The following is a 17961-nucleotide window of genomic DNA, read 5'->3' on the forward strand; positions in this document are numbered from 1 at the left end:
GACCTAACCTTGGCGTTGGGCTCCAAGCCTCCACAAACCACCTGTCATAAAGGGAAAGCCAGCGCTGGGTGCAACCCCAATCATTCCTTTTTAGTGTGTGGCCAAGGTCCATCACTTTGTCTGCATGTTAGCTTCCTTGTCGGTAAGACGAGGATTGCAATGCTTGCCTCTTGGGGCTGCTGTGGGCATTAAATGAGATGGTATGTGGGGAGAGGGGGCAGGAAACAGAGACCCTGTACGCTGTAGGTGCTCAATAAATGACAGTGTGTTGTCATGTGATCCCCTGGCTGCCAGGATAGGCACCCCCAGTAGACATTCATTGGTTGTCTCTCCTCTCTCTGGCCAACTGAGGCTTTCCTCAATTGACTCCAATCCCACTCCAGGAGTGGTGATGATTGGTGTCTTAGTCACCTAGTGCTGCTATAATAGAAATACCACAAAGGGGTGGCTTTAACAAACAGAAATTTATTTTCTCATAGTTTAGGAGGCTAGAATTCCGATTTCAGAGCGCCGGCTCCAAGGGAAGGCTTTCTCACTCTGTTGGCCCTGAAGGAACGTCTTTCTTTCTTCAGTTTCTGCTTTCTTGGAGATCTCCATGTGCCTTGGCATCTATCTTACCCCACCTCTTCTCTGCTCGCTTGTTTGTTGTTGTTGTTGTTGTTAGGTGCTGTTGAGTTAGTTCCAGCTCACAGCGACCCTATGTACAACAGAACAAAATATTGCCTGGTCCTGTGTCATTCTCACATCCATTGTTATGCCTGAGCCCACTGTTGCAGCCACTGTGTCAGTCCATCTCCTTAAGGGTCTTCCTCTTTTTCTCTGACTCTCTACTCTACCAAGCATGATGTCTTTCTCCAGGGACTGGTCTTTCCTGATAAAATGTCCACAGTATTGTTTAATCTCTTCTATATCTTGATAGAGATTAACTCAAGATACACCTTACACCAATCCTGCCTCATTAGTGTAACAAAGACAACCCATTGTCAAATGGGATTATAACCACAGGCATAGAGATTAGGATTTACGACACATATTTTGGGGGGACACAATTCAGTTCATAACGATTGGCTTAAGCTACTCAGCATGTCCTGCCCCCGGGTTACAGTCAGTGATCAGGGGTGGGCATGTGACTTAATTCTGGCCAGCAAGGGGGGAAATGTCAGGATTTGTTTGGAGCTAATGAGAACGATTCTTTCTCTGTCCCAGACGGGGTGGTGGAGAGATTTAAGGGTATGAGTTTGCAGTTGGGGCAGACATTTTGCTTTCAAGAGGAGAGCAGTTGGGGCCACCAGGGCCATCTTTTGAAGCCCAAGGATGAAATGCAGTAAAGAGACAAAATGCAACTGTGTATGAAATGATATTCTGTTGAGCTGCTGGATCAAGCCTTACCTGAAGCTTCTGGACTTTTCAGCTACATGAGTCAATAAATTCCCTTTTATGTAGAAGCCATTGTGAATTGAGTGTTTTGGTCCTTTGCAGCCTAGAGAGTCCTAACAGGCAGAGTATCCCTCCTGGTTGCCTGAAGCCCAAGGACAGGACTATAAAACTTAGAATTCACTGAGTGGGCATGAAGAGCAAGGTTCTTCCAGGCTGGGGCCAGTGGCGCAGGAGGAGAGGAGGCTGAGAGCTCGGCAGGCCTCCTGCTCCTTGCTGTAGTGAAGTCACTCTCAGCTCAGCTAGTGGAAGCCTTATGGATCATTCTGAAAGCACTGGGAATGGCCACCAGGTAGAACCACAGAAACAGAGGCAATGCAAGAGTGAGAAAAGGTGGCACCACCCACAGGCTTGGTCCCACGCAGCTGGTATGCCACCAGCAAACACAGGGGACAAGGAGCGTGCAGGGGCTTTTTCCCTCCCTCTCAATAATTTCACAAGTGTAGACAACCTCCAGTGACACAGTGCATGGGGATCACTTGCAAAGCCTCGGACAGCCTGGGACGCAGAGGGTGAGAGGAGAGAGGGGCATGGGAGGATGGTGACTGGGAGGCCTGGGGTTTGCTGCAGCTTAGAAATCTCCGACTTTGCTTAACGCGGTTAGCATATTTATACCTCCAGAGACGTTAGCAAAGAGGACAGGTGTGAAAATTATTGTTTTCTTTTTTTTCTTCCTTTTCGTAACAGCCTGCACTAGAGCTGGGGCAGCAGCTGGGGACGCAGGCAGTGTACCCAGGGTGTCAGAGCCCAGCGTTAGGGCATGGAGGCTGCTCTGTGTGTGGGTAGCCTGGTGGCCATGACGAAGCCAAACAGGGGCCAGGTGACAGAAGCCAGGTGAACTCCCAGAGCTAGAGCCCCTTTAATGCCAGCTGTTGGGAGCTAGAGGCCCACCTGCACCCAGAGGAGGAAAGTTGGTGGCATTTATCAAATGAGGCAGGCTCTAAACAAGACATTTTATGCCCCCTGGGTGGAAACCCTGGTGGTGTAGTGGTTAAGTGCTACAGCTGCTAACAAAAAGGCCAGCAGTTTAAATCCACCAGGTGCTCCTTGGAAACTCTACGGGGGGCACTTCTACTCTGTCCTATAGGGTTGCTATAAGTTGGAATCAACTGGACGGCAACAGGTTTGGTTTTTGGTTTTCGGGTGGCACAATGGTGTTGAAAATTGTTTGTGCTCAACTACTAACCTAAACCCCCACGCATCTGTCAGTCTGTCCTACCGTGGGGGCTTGCATGTTGCTGTGATGCGTGTTGCTATGCCACCAGTATTCAAATACGAGCAGGGTCACCCATGGTGGATAGGTTTCAGCAGAGCTTCCAGACTAAGGGGTCTACTTCAGAAAGGAATTAACCAGCGAAAACCTTATGAATAGCAGCGGAACATTGCCTGTTATGCTACCTGAAGATGAGCCCCACAGGTTGGAAAGCACTCAAAAGACAAGTGGGGAAGACCTGCCTTCTCAAAGTAGAGCCGACCCTAACGACGTGGATGAAATCAGGCTTCCTTTGCTGATGTGACACAAGTCAAAAGGAGAAGAAAAAGCTTAGAACATCCACTAATAATTGGAACGTAGTATGTATGATGAAGTCCTTCTCCAGGGACTGATCCCTCCTGACAACATGTCCAGAGTATGTAAGACGCAGTCTCACCATCCTTGCCTCTAAGGAGCATTCTGGCCGCACTTCTTCCAAGACAGATTTGTTTGTTCTTTTGGCAGTCCACAGTATATTCGATATTCTTCGCCAACACCACAATTCAAAGGCGTCAACTCTTCTTCGGTCTTCCTTATTCATGGTCCAGCTTTCACATGCTTAGCAGAGTACAGGATCAGCGGAAAAGAGGAAGACCCTCAACCAGGCGGATTGACACAGTGTCTGCAACAATGAGCTCAAGCATAACAACAATTGTAAGGATGGCTCAGGACCGGGCAGTGTCTCATTCTGTTGTGCATAGGGTCGCTATGAGTTGGAAATGACTTGACGGCACCTAACAACAATAACAACAGAATGTATGAAGTATGAATCTAGGAAAACTGGAAATCGTCAAAAGTGAAATGGATCACATAAAGATCGGTAGCCTAGGCATTAGTGAGCTGAAATGGACTGGTACTGGCCATACTAAATTGAACAATCACATGGTCTACTGTGCTGGGAATGACAACTTGAAGAAGAATGGCCTTGCATTTATCATCAAAAAAGAACATTTCAAGATCTATCTTGAAGTACAGCGCTGTCAGTGATAGGATAATATTCATATGCCTACAAGGAAGACCAGTTAGTACGACTATTATTCAAATTTACACACCAACCACTAAGGCCAAAGATGAAGAAATTGAAGATTTTTACCAACTACTGCAGGCTGAAATTGATCAAACATGCATTCAGCATGCATTGATTATTACTGGTGATTGGAATGTGAAAGTTGGAAACAACGAGGTATCGGTAGTTGGAAAATACCGTGTTGGTGATGGAAATGATGCTGGAGATCGCATGATAGAATTTTGCAACACCAACGACTTCTTCATTGCAACTACCTTTTTTCAACAACGTAACGGTGACTGTATACATGGACCTCGCCAGATGGAATACATAGGAATCAAATCGACTACATCTGTGGAAAAAGACTATGAAAAAGCTCAATATTACCAGGCAGAACACAGCCATAGGCCGACTGTGGTACAGCTCATCAATTGCTTATATGCAAGTTCAAGTTGAAACTGAAGAAAGTTAGAACAAGTCCATAAGAGCCAAAGTACAACCCTGAGTATATCCCACCTGAATTTAGAGACCATCTGAGGAATAGATTTGACGCATTGCACGCTAGTGACGGAAGAGCAGACGAGTTGTGGAATGACATCAAGGACATCATACAGGAAGAAAGCAAGAGGTCATTAAAGACAGGAAAGAAAGAAAAGACCAAGATGGATGTCAGAGGAGACTCTGAAACTTGCTTTTGAACTTCGAGTAGCTAAAGCAAAAGGAAGAAATTAAAAAGTAAAAGAGCTGAACAAGAGGTTTCAAAGGGCAGCTAGAGAAGACAAAGTAAAGTTTTATAATGATATGTGCAAAGACCTGGAGACAGAAAACCAAAAGTGAAGAACACGCTTAGCATATCTCGAGCTGAAAGAACTGAAGAAAAAGATTCAAGACTCGAGTTGCAACATTGGAGGATTCTGTGGGGACCATAACAAACTATGGATTACACTGCGAAGAATGGGAATTCCAGAGCACTTAATTGTGCTCATGAGGAACCTGTACGTAGATCAAGAGGCAGTCATTCGAACAGAACAAGGGGCTACTACTGCATGGTTTAATGTCGGGAAAGGTGTGCGTCAGGGTTATATCCTTTCACCATATTTATTCAATCTGTATGCTGAGCAAATAATCTGAGAAGCTGGACTATACGGAGAAGAACGTGGCATCAGGATTGGAGGAAGACTTATTAACAACTGGGCAATATACAGATGACACAACCTTGCTTGCTGAAAGTGCAGAGGACTTGAAGCACTTACTGATGAAGATCAAAGCCCACAGCCTTCAGTATGGATTACGCCTCAACTAAAGAAAACAAAAATCCGCACAACTGGGCCAAAAGGCAACATCGTGATAAATGGAGAAAAGATTGATGTTGTCGAGGATTTCATTTTACTTGCATCCACAATCAACACCCATGGAAGCAGCGGTCAAATCAAATGACACATTACTTTGGGCAAACTGGATGCAAAAGACCTCTTTAAAATGTTAAAAAGGAAAGATGTCACCTTGAAGACTAAGGTGCACCTGACACCCAAGCCGCGGTGTTTTCAATTGCCTCTTATGCGTGCTAAAGCTCTAAAATGAGACTGAAGAATTGACGCCTTCAGACTGTGGTGTTGGTGAAGAATATTGAATATACCATGGGCTGACAAAAGAACAAACAAATCCATCTCGGAAGTACAGCCAGAATGCTCCTTAGAAGCAAGGATGGCGAGACTACATCTCACATACTTTGGACATGTTGTCAGGAGGGATCAGTCCCTGGAGAGGACATCATGCTTGATAAAGTAGAGGGTCAGCTAAAAAGAGGAAGGTCCTCAAGGAGATGGATTGACACAGTGGCTGCAACGATGGGCTCAAGCATAACAAAGATTGTGAGGATGGTGTAGGACTGGGCAATGTTTTGTTCTGTTGTACATAGGATGGCTATGAGTCAGAATTGACTCAATGGCACCTCACAGCAACAACAACACTAACTTAAGGTTGGCAATTTGAATCCACCCAGTGGTACCACAGAAGAAAGGCCTGGCAATATGCTTCTGTGAAGATTGCAGCTGAGAAAATCCTATGGAGCAGGCCCACTCAGTAACACATGGGATCGTCAAGAGTCAGAATAGACTCGATGGCAGTCATCAATTTCAGATCCACTTTATAGAAGGGAAAACCTGAAGCTGAGAGGCAAGGGTGACTTGTACAGGGTCACTCAGATGCTCGGAACCAGATGGGATTTGAACCCTGCTCGAGCCCCCAGGGTTGGACAGATCTGGCTCTGCTTTTCTCCACTGATTTTCATCTTCCCCTCCCCGAACCTGTGCCTACCCACAGTCTGACTCGCCTGCCCCTGCCCCAACCCAGCCCCAAAGGGATAGAGACCTCGGGACCCTGCAGTGGCCATGAGACAAGCAGAAAGGATGGAGGGGGGCTCAGGCACTTTCTGGGCAGAGGGGGAGCCAGGGATCCTGTCGGGGGCTGAGGGCTGCTCTTTGGGGCCTTGATGGAGGGCATTCTTTGGATCCCAAACAGTAAGGGGAACCCCTAGGTACACAAGGTCTCTCTATTGCCCCCCCCCCCACACACACATACACGTACACACACACAGCTGTGGTCTGTGAAGCTGCTCATGAGGTAGAAGCAGAGACAGCAAACCACCTTACCTGGATTCCCATCCTCAGCATGTCTCACAGCAGGCCTTCTACATCCTTCCTCCGGAGCTGCCCAGGAGCTGGCAGAGCAGCCTGGCCCTGGCACCCACACACATGGGGAAAGGAGACGTGCTAGAGGGCACCTGGGCAGCCTGTGGAGCTACCATCTGCCCCCCTCCCCCCACCGCCCAGAGCGCTCGGCTTTTGAGAGCAGAGTGAGTTGTCACCGTGGACTGGGACAGGCGCCTTGGGGCACAGCGGGCTCTGCTGGGCTGGCAGCCTCCCCACTGTGGGCAGAGCTGGCGACGCTTCCTGAAACCAGGGCGGGGGATGCTCCATGCCATGCCACAGGCATGCAGACCAGGCATGGGGACAGGAGGAAGGGCGTTTCATTATTTCATTTCATTCCACTTCAGAAAAGTACAAAGAACAAAGAAGCACACAGCTGCACACCCGCCACACAGAAATGACAACTGCACCATTCTGTCCCAATTGCTTCAACTCTGCTCTTTTCTGATGCAAAATATAGAAACATTGCAAATAATGTTGAAGTCCTCTGTGGGCTCTGGGGAGGGTGGGGGATGATCTGGGACACTGATGTCTCTCGCCATCACCCCACTTCCAGAGAGGGACAGCAAGCACTTCTAAGTGGCCCAGCAGGCCCAGCACTGGTCCCAGGTTTCACCTCCATGAACCCTTTGAAAGGGGCAGTGTGGGAAAGAGGGTGTATAGGGTGTGTAAGTATTACGGTATTGTTTTTACCTAGCTTGTGCTTTTGACTTACGCACCCCAGTGATTCTGTGATTTTACAGTTTCCTTCCCCCTCCCCCCCTTGTCTTTTCGATGATCCTATAAAGTCTGAAATTAACTTATGTTCCTCTTTGAGAAGCAGAACAACAAGTGATAAATCCGGACAGAGACTAAACAAAGGGCCAGTCTGGTGACAGGAACAAGGTGGCATCATAGGATGTTTGAGAATACTCACAGAAGTTCAGCATGTCCAGGACGCAGTCATCGTGCGCACCTCAGGAGGGAACTAACAAATTTCTTGAGCTCTTTAGACCCAAAACCCATCCCTATAAAACCCTCTGGTCGGCCTCCAGGAGACAGATAGACTTTGGAGGAGCCCATTCCCCTCTGTCTCTTGTGTACCCGTCTACAATGAAGACCCTCTTGCTGCTCACCTCACCCGTCTCAGCATTGGCTTCTGCGGTAGGCGGCTCAAATCCATGCTTTGTAGTAACATCATGATGATGGGGACATGTGGTGACCGTTGTCCTTGGTCACAGCTAGGGGCCTTGGCCTGCTGTGCTACATGGGTGTAACAACACCCCAGCCTCAGCCACCATGAGCAAGAAGGAAAATGGATCACCTACTTTAAGCAGGAAGGAACTGGGATGTTATTTCAGCATCTTGGTGGCCTTGCCAAGAACACGGGTCTCTTCCATCTTTCTGCACTCTCAGCCCAAGTGTCAGCCTAGCTCTCCCCATGCCCCAAGATGGCCATATTGTCCCAGGCACCGCAGGGAAACCCATACATCTGGGGGTAAGTCAAGACCAGAGCTAGATGGAATGCCCAGTGACGGGGCCAACCAGGAGGGAGGAGGAAGCTGGAGCAAGAGGTAGGAGGCAACAGGGAGGGAAGGAGCTGGGGCAGAGAAGGGCTGGGCGGGGCTCTGGAGGCTTCCCCACTGCAGGAGGACAAAGGCATCTGCTTTCTGTGGGCACTGTGCCCTGGCTGTGCTGGGGAGGAGAGCATCGGAGGAAGCAAGCCAGCTTGGTCACTGTGGGTTGGCATCTTATGGGCACACTTTGGCTGGACATTTGGGAGAGGAATTGGGGTGGGCTGGGAGAAGGAGCTGAATGTATTAAGTTTGGCTGCAAAGTAGAAAGGAAAAAATAATGGAGGATTAAATACATACAGATTTACTTTCCCAAGTAACAGGTTGGGAAGAAGACCCTCCAGGGCCAGTAGGGCTGCTTTGCAACATTGTCAAGGATCCTGGCACCTTCCATCCATCTCTCTTTTCCTGCATCCTTAACTTGTAGCTTCCAGGCTCCAAGTCACCTGGTGGTCTAATAAAGCTACTGGAGATCCAGCCATCATGTCTTCATTCCACCCAGCAGGAAGGGGAAAAGGGAAAAGGCAAAAGGAGGCTTTGCTAGCTGATTGTTCTTCTGAGAAGTCATGCCAAGGACTTCCATTTCCAGTTAAAATGGATCAGACTTACCCCCGACCTTAAAATACACACACATACACAAACGAAAACTATGGTTTTTAAGATGTTGGATAAAAGATATTGGTTTCTGAGAGGTAAACAAATGACAGGAGCCCTGCAGTGCCCTTGGAAAGAGCTTCCAGCCTGCATCCCAGACAGAGAAAACCTAACAGGGGTTAGCAGTCTCCCTGAGTTGGGACACAGAGTTTAGGGTTCAGAGAAACAAAGGTACCTGTCATGGATTGAGTTGTGTCCCCCAAAAATATGCGTATCAATCTGGCTAGGCCATGATTCTCAGTATTGTGTGATTGTCCACCATCCTCTCATCTGACGTGATTTTTTATGTGTTCTTCTATGATGTTAATGAGGTGGGATGGGCGACAGTTATGTTGATGAGATCTACAAGATTAGATTGTGTCTTAAGCCAATCTCTTCTGAGATATAAAAGAGAGAAGGGAGCAGAGAGCCAAGGGAACTTCATACCACCAAGAAAGAAGTGCTGGGAGCAGAGCATGGCCTTTGGCCCCAAGGTTCCCACGCAAAGAAGCTCCTAGTCTTGGGGAAGATTGACGACAAGGAAAGTCCTCCAGAGCTGACAGAGAAAGCCTTCCCCTGGAGCTGACGCCCTGAATTTGGACTTCTAGCCTACTAGACTGTCTGAGAATAAACTTCTGTTTCTTAAAGCCATCCACTTATAGTATTTCTGTTACAGCAGCACTAGATAACCATATATAATTCATGGCGTCAAGCAGCAGCAGGAGACATCTGCACAGAAAGAGGCTGCTTTGGAGATCCGCAGAGGCTTCTCCTCAAGTGTTTAGCTAAGTATTAATCAGTGCATGAGTGTGAGGAAAATACCAAGGCTGAGAAAGGCAATCAGAAAGAAAGAAACAGAATAATCCACTGGGCTTATTCAGAAATGATGGTTGTTCATCTTCTCTCCAGCCGGAGGAGAAAGAACACATAACATATGGGCGTTAAGTAAAGTCCTCAGAAGGGTATTGCCTCAGTTGTTGTTGTTGTTGTAGCAGGGCCCAATTAGCCTCAGACTAAAGGCTGACTTGGACATGCTTACAAAACCTAAAAGAAAGGCTTGAAAGAATCAAAATGTCCAAGCAACTTAACGGCATCTCAGCAGAAAACCAAAAATATTGACAGGAATATGAAAAAGTCCAGCTCCTAACAAAGTAAAATCACAATGTCTGGCATCTGATAAAAAAAATTACTAGATATGAGCAGGAGGAAAACATGATCTGTAATGAGAAGAAAAATCAATCAATAGAAAGAGATCCAGAAATGGCCAGATGATACAATGAGAAAAATGGAATGGTAAAACAGCTGTATGTTCACGTTGTTGTTAGGTGCTGTCAAGTCAGCTCCAACTCATAGCAACCCTGAGTATAAGACAACAAAACTGCCCGGGCCTGTTGCCATCCTCACAACAGTAGGTATATTTGAGCCTATTGTTGCAGTCACTGTATCAGTCCGTCTGGTTGAGGGTCTTCCTCTTTTTCACTGACTGTCATGAATTGAATTGTGTCCCCCCAAAATATGTATCAACTCGTCTAGGCCATGATTCCCAGTATTGTGTGGTTGTCCCCCATTTTGTGATTCTAATTTTCCTGTATGTTGTAAATCTTAATCTTTGCCTGTGGTTAATGAGGCAAGGTTAAAAAAAATTTTTTTTAGGTTATGTTAAAGAGGATTAGGGTGGGATATAACATATACTCAGGTCACATCCCTAATCCTATGTAAAAGGAGTTTCCCTGGGGTGTGGTCTGCACCACCGCTTATCTTACAAGAGATAAAAGGAAAGGGAAGTGAGCAGAGAGTTGGGACCTCATACAACCGAGAGAGCAGCCCTGGGATCAGAGCATGTCCTTTGGACCTGGGGTGCCTGTGCTTGAGAATCTCCTCAACCAGGGGAAGATTGATGGCAAGAACCTTCCTCCAGAGCTAACAGATAGAGAAAGCCTGCCCCTGGAACTGGAAACAACGAATTTGAATTTTTAGCCTACTAGACTGTGATACAATAAATTTCTCTTTGTTAAAGCCATCCACTTGTGGTATTTCTGTTAGAGCAGCACTAGATGACTGAGACACTGACCCTGTACTTTACCAAGCATTTTCCAGCATTCAGTATGGATTTCACATTAAAAAAAAAAAAAAAAAAATCCTCACAACTAGACCAATAAGAAACATCATGATAAATGGAAAAAACATTGAAGGTGTCAAGGATTTCATTTTGTTTGGATCAACAATCAATGCCCATGGAAGCAGCAGTCAAGGAATAAAAGGCTGTTTTCTCCAAGGCTTGGCGTCTCCTGATAACATGTCCAAAGTAAGTGAGATGAAGGAGGTATCCTTGCTTCTAAGCAGCGTTTTGGCTGTACTTCCTCTGAGACATATTATTCCTTCTTCTGACAGTCCATGATATTTAATATTCTTCACTAACACCACAATTCAAACACAGGAATTCTTCTTCTGTCTTGTTTTTCCACAGCCCACTTCTCACGTGCGTATGAAAAAAGGCAACTGAAAATACCATGGCTAGGGGTCAGGCGCACCTTAGTCCTCAAAGTGACATCTTTGTTTTTAACACTCTAAAGAGTCTTTTGTATCAGATTTGCCCCATGCAATGCGTCTTTTAATTTCTTGACTACTGCTTCCATGGGTGTTGATTATGGATCCAAGTAAAATTAAATCCTTGACAACTTCAATCATTTCTGTATTTATCATGATGTTGCTTATTGATTCAGTTATGAGGATTTTTATTTTCTTTATGTTGAGGTGCAATCCATACTGAAGGCTGTAGTCTTCGATCTTCATCAGTAAGTGCTTCAAGTCCTCTTTGCTTTCAGCAAGCAAAGCTGTGTCATTTGCATAGAGCAGGTTGTTAATGAGTCTTCCTGCAATCCTGACACCCTGTTCTTCTCTGTATAGTATAGCTTCTTGGATTATTTGCTCAGCATACAGATTGAATAAGCATGGTAAAAGAATACAACCCTGACACACATCTTTTTTTATTTTAAACCACACCGTACCTCCTTGTTCTCTTCAAATGACTGCCTTTGGATCTATGTACAGGTTCTACATGAGCACAATTAAGTGTTCTAGACTTCCCATTCTTCGTAATGTTTTCCACTATTTGTTATGATCTGCACAATCAAATGCCTTTGTGTAGCCAATAAAACACAGGCAAACATTTTTATGGTATTCTCTGCTTTCAACCAAGATCCCTCTGACATCAGCAATGATACCGCCTCGTTCCATGACCTCTTCTGCATCCAGCTTTAATTTCTAGAGGTTGCCTGTTGATGTGTGGTTTCAGTCATTTTTGAATTATCTTCAGCAGATTTTTGCTTGCCTGTGATACTAATGATAAAAACCAAGCCCATTGCCTTTGAGTCGATTCTGACTCATAGTGACCCTATAGGCTAGAGTAGAACTACAGAACTGCCCACAGGGTTTCCAAGGAGCAGCTGGAGCATTTGAACTGCCAACATTTTGGCTAGCAGAGGTAGCTCTTAACCACGGCACCACCAGGGCTCCACATTAATCATATTGTTTGGTAATTTCCACATTCTGTTGAATCACTGTTCATTGGAATGGGCATGGATATGGATCTCTTCTAGTCATACCTGTACTTTCAAGAAGGTAGAAGAAACTATGAGCATGAAGAAGAAACCAATAAAAGATATTTTAAAAGTCCCAAATAGATTTTCTAGAGTTAAAAATATAATATGTGAGATTAAAAATGCATTGGATACTATTAACAATAGATTAAGCATTGCACAAGAAAAGATGAATGAACTTGAGGGCATGGCGATATAAATTATCCAAAATGAAACACACAGAGAAAAAGAACTATTAAAAAAATGAACAGAGGGTCAGTGAGCTGTGGTACATCAAATGGCCTAATATATCTGTAATTGGCATCCTAGGGGAAAAAAGAGGGGAGACAGAAAAAATATTTGAAGAGTTAATGACCAATTTTTTTTCCAAGTTTGATTAAAACCATAAACTCACAGATCCAAAAAGTCCAGTGAATCTCAAGGAAGGGGAAAAAAGGAAGAAAACTACACCAGGGCACATCATAACCAGATTGCTGAAAACACATAAAATAAAGATAGATATATTATATACAAAGAGACAAAAATAAGGTTGACATCAGGCTTCTCATTAGAAACAATGCAAGCCAAAAGAAAATGAGCAACATCTTTATTGAAAGGAAAAAAAGAAAGGAATTTGTCAATCTAAAATTTAATATCCAGTGAAATGTCTTTCAAAGATGGAAGTAAAATGCTTTTTCAGACCTTCAAAAATGGATGGAATTCATCTCCAACAGACCAGCACAAAAAGAAATGTTAAAGGGAGTCCTTCAAGCAGAAGGAAAATGCTACCAGATGGAATTTATATCTACACAAAGGAATGAAAAGCACCAAATATGGCTACTATGTGGGTAAATACAATACTTTTTCCTTATTTTGAAACTATCTTTACAAGGTAATTAACTGCTTAAAGCAAAAATAATGCAGTGTAAGACTTACAAGTATAAGTAAAATGTATGTGACAATGGAAGTATATGCGATAAGTTCTTAAACATGAAGGAATATAACACTACTTGAAGACAGAGCATGATGAGTTAAAGATGTAAACTCTAAATCAACCACTAAAAACAAAACGAAACAACAACAAAAAAACCATAACAACAGGTACAATCAAAGAGGTGTAGCTGATAAGCTAATAGCATGGTAAAATGAATCATAAAAAATACTCAATGAAAAAGCCAGGCAGAAGAAAAGGAACTAAGAAAACAAATATCAAGATAGTAGATTTAAATCCAGCCACGACAATGATCATACTAAATGTAAATTATCTAAACTCACTAACTAAAAAGCAGGCATTGTCAGATCAGATAAAAATTAATATCCAGTTATATACAAGAAACCCACTATAAGTATAAAGATACAGATATATTAAAAGTAAAAATACAGAAACAAGATATACTGTATTCATCCTAATAAAAGAAAGCTGGAGTGGCTATACTAATATCAAGGTAGATTTCAGAGGAAAAAAAAATATTACCAGGAATAGAGAGCCATTTCATTATGATCAAGAGATCAATTCCTCAAGAGTCCATAACAATCTCAAACGTTTATGCACCTAATAACAGAGTTTCAAAATGCATGATGCAAGAACTGACAGAACTGCAAAGAGAAATAGGCAAATCGACAATTATAGCTGGAGATTTCAACACTAATTTCTCAATAATTGATAGAAACAGACTGTGAATCAATAAAAAAAAAAAATAGAAAATCTGAACAGTATCAATAAATTTGACGTAGCTGACATTTATAGGACACACCACCCCAAAACAGCAGTATACATACTCTTCTCAAATGCACAGGAAGCTTTTACCAAGATAAAATGTATTTTGGGCTATCAACAAGTCTGGATAGATTTTAGAAGACTGAAATCATACGAAGCATCTTCTCTGACCACAATGAAATTAAATTAGAAATCAATAACAGAAAAATAGCTGGAAAATCACCAAATATTTGGACACTAAATGACACACTCCTAAATAATCCACGAATGAAAGAAGAGGTCACAATAGAAATTAAGAAATATTCTGAGCTGAATACAATGAAAACACAACATATAAAAATGTGTAGGATGCAGCTAAAGCAGCACAGAGAAAGCTGCAGCGCTAAATGCTTACGTTAGAAAAAAAGTTCTCAAATTAATAACCTCCATTTTCTCCTTAAGAAACTAGAGAAAAGCAGATGAAATTAAACCTAAAGTGAGCATATTAAAAGAAATTTTAAAGAGCACAAATCAATGAAATGGAAAGCATTAAAACAATAGAAATGTTAATGAAACCAAAAGCTGGTTCTTTTGAGAAGTCAATAAAATTGATAAACCTCTATCCAGACTGATCAAGAAAAGAAGATACATATTACCGATATCGGGAATAAGAGAGGGCATGTCGCTATGTATTCTACAGACAATAAAAGGATAATAAGTGAATATTCTGAGCAACTTTATCTCAACAAAATTGACAACTTAAAAGAATTGGACAAATTCTTTGAAGGTGTCTTAGGACATGCTCCACTCCTGGTTCTTCCTTCTTTGTGGCATGAGGTACCCCTGTCTCTCTGCTGCCTTCTATCTTTTGTATCTCAAAAGAAATTTACTCAAGATACAATCTAATCTTGTAGATTGAATCCTGCCTCATTAACATAACTACCTCTCATCCTGCCTCATTTACATCATACAGGTAGGATTTACAACACATAGGAAAATTCCATCAGATCACAAAATGATGGACAACCACACAATACTGGGAATCATGGCCTAGCCAAGTTGACACACATTTTTTTTTTTTTAATAATTTTTATTGTGCTTTAAGTGAACGTTTACAAATCAAGTCAGTCTGTCACTTATAGGCTTATATACATCTTATCCCATACTCCCACTTACTCTCCCCCTAATGAGTCAGCCCTTCCAGTCTCTCCTTTCATGACAATTTTGCCAGTTTCTAACTCTCTCTACCCTCCTATCTCCCCTCCAGACAGGAGATGCCAACACAGTCTCAAGTGTCCACCTGATACAAGTAGCTCACTCTTCATCAGCATCTCTCTCCTACCCATTGTCCAGTCCCTTCCATGTCTGATGAGTTGCCTTCGGGAATGGTTCCTGTCCTGGGCCAACAGAAGGTTTGGGGACCATGACCGCCGGGATTCCTCTAGTCTCAGTCAGACCATTAAGTCTGGTCTTTTTAGGAGAATTTGGGGTTTGCATCCCACTGATCTCCTGCTCCCTCAGGGGTTCTCTGTTGTGCTCCCTGTCAGGGCAGTCACGGGTTGTGGCCGGGCACCATCTAGTTCTTCTGGTCTCAGGATGATGTAAGTCTCTAGTTCATGTGGCCCTTTCTGTCTCTTGGGCTCATAGTTATCGTGTGACCTTGGTGTTCTTCATTCTCCTTTGATCCAGGTGGGTTGAGACCAACTGATGCATCTTAGATGGCCGCTTGTTAGCATTTAAGACCCCAGATGCCACATTTCAAAGTGGGATGCAGAATGTTTTCATAATAGTATTATTTTGCCAATTGACTTAGAAGTCCCCTTAAGCCATAGTCCCCAAACCCCTGCCCTTGCTCCGCTGACCTTTGAAGCATTCAGTTTATCCCGGAAACTTCTTTGCTTTTGGTCCAGTCCAGTTGAGCTGACCTTCCGTGTATTGAGTATTGTCCTTCCCTTCATCTAAAGTAGTTCTTATCTACTAACTAATCAGTAAATAACCCTCTCCTACCCTCCCTCCCTCCCCCGCCTCATAACCACAAAAGTATGTGTTCTTCTCAGTTTATACTGTTTCTCAAGATCTTATAATAGTGGTCTTATACAATATTTGTCCTTTTGCCTCTGACTAATTTCACTCAGCATAATGCCTTCCAGGTTCCTCCACGTTATGAAATGTTTCACAGATTCGAAACTATTCTTTATTGATGCATAGTATTCCATTGTGTGAATATACCACAATTTATTTACCCATTCATCCGTTGATGGACACCTTGGTTGCTTCCAGCTTTTTGCTATTGTAAACAGAGCTGCAATAAACGTGGGTGTGCACATATCTGTTCGTGTGAAGGCTCTTATTTCTCTAGGGTATATTCAGAGGAGTGGAATTTCTGGGTTGTATGGTAGTTCTATTTCTAACTGTTTAAGAAAACGCCAGATAGATTTCCAAAGTGGTTGCACCATTTTACATTCCCACCAGCAGTGTATAAGAGTTCCAATCTCTCCGCAGCCTCTCCAACATTTATTATTTTGTGTGTTTTGGATTAATGCCAGCCTTGTTGGAGTGAGATGGAATCTCATCATAGTTTTAATTTGCATTTCTCTAATGGCTAATGATCGAGAGCATTTTCTCATGTATCCGTTAAAAAATCTGTTAGCCGCCTGAATATCTTCTTTAGTGAAGTGCGTGTTCATATCCTTTGCCCACTTTTTGATTGGGTTGTTTGTCTTTTTGTGGTTGAGTTTTAACAGAATCATATAGATTTTAGAGATCAGGTGCTGGTCGGAGATGTCATAGCTGAAAATTTTTTCCCAATCTGTAGGTGGTCTTTTTACTCTTTTGGTGAAGTCTTTAGATAAGCATAAAAAAAAAGGTGTTTGATTTTTAGGAGCTCCCAGTTATCTGGTTTCTCTTCGTCATTTTTGGTAATGTTTTGTATTCTGTTTATGCCTTGTTTTAGGGCTCCTAAAGTTGTCCCTATTTTTTCTTCCATGATCTTTATCGTTTTAGTCTTTATGTTTAGGGTTGACACACATTTTTGGGGTACATAATTCAATCCTAATAGAAGGGTACACACTACTGAGGCTCTTGGAAGAAGAAACTGTTGTTAGGTGCTGTCTTAGGCTGGGCTCTCTAGAGAAGCAAAACCAGCGAAGTGCCTTTCTCTCTATATATAGAGAGAGAGATTTATATCAAGGAAATGGCTCAAGTGGTTGTAGAGGCTGGAAAGTCCCAAGTCCGTGGGTCAGGCTGGAGGCTTCTCCTGACTCACATAGCTGCAGGGGCTGGTGAAACCAAGATCAGCAGATCAGACAACAGGGTTCTGGCTCACAGGCTACGGGGACCAAGAAATCCCAAGATCAGCAGGTAGGCTGCTAGCTCAAGTCCCAGGAACCGGAGGCCAGATAAGCAGGGGCCAGCTGCAGGATCCAGCGTGAGCAAAAGCCTGAGAGCCTTGACAGAAAGTCCAACTATATTGGATGCAGGCCACATGCTCAAGGAAACTCCCTTTCAACTGACTGGCTACTCACGACAAATCCCATAATAGAGGTGATCACATTGTATCAGATCTTATCATGGAGGTGATTACATCATTACACAACTGCCAAACTACTTCATAACTGCCAAACCACTGGGAATCATGGCTCAGCCAAGCTGACACATAGCCTTAATGATCACAGGTGTCTTCAAGTCAGTGCTGTCAAGTCGGTTCCATTCATAGCAACCCCAAGTACAACAGAATGAAACACCACCCAGTCCTGCACCATCCTCACAATGGTTGTTATGTTTGAGCCCTTTGTTGCAGCCACTGTGTCAATCCATCTCTTCAAGGGCCTTTCTCTTTTGTGCTGACCCTCTACTTTATCAAGCATGATGTCCTTCTCCAGGGACTGGTCCCTCCTGATAACATGTCCAAAGTAAGTGAGACAAAGTCTCTCCATCTTTACTTCCAAGGAGTACTCTGGCTATACTTCTTCCAAGACAGATTTGTTTGTCCTTCTGGCAGTCCATGGTATATTCAATATCCTTTGCCAACATCTTAATTCAAATCCATCATCTGAATAGGCCTACATTTATGAAAGAAATTATATTTGTCGTTAAAAACCT

Source organism: Elephas maximus, chromosome 10 (genome assembly GCF_024166365.1).
Source record: "Elephas maximus indicus isolate mEleMax1 chromosome 10, mEleMax1 primary haplotype, whole genome shotgun sequence".
NCBI lineage: Eukaryota > Metazoa > Chordata > Mammalia > Proboscidea > Elephantidae > Elephas > Elephas maximus.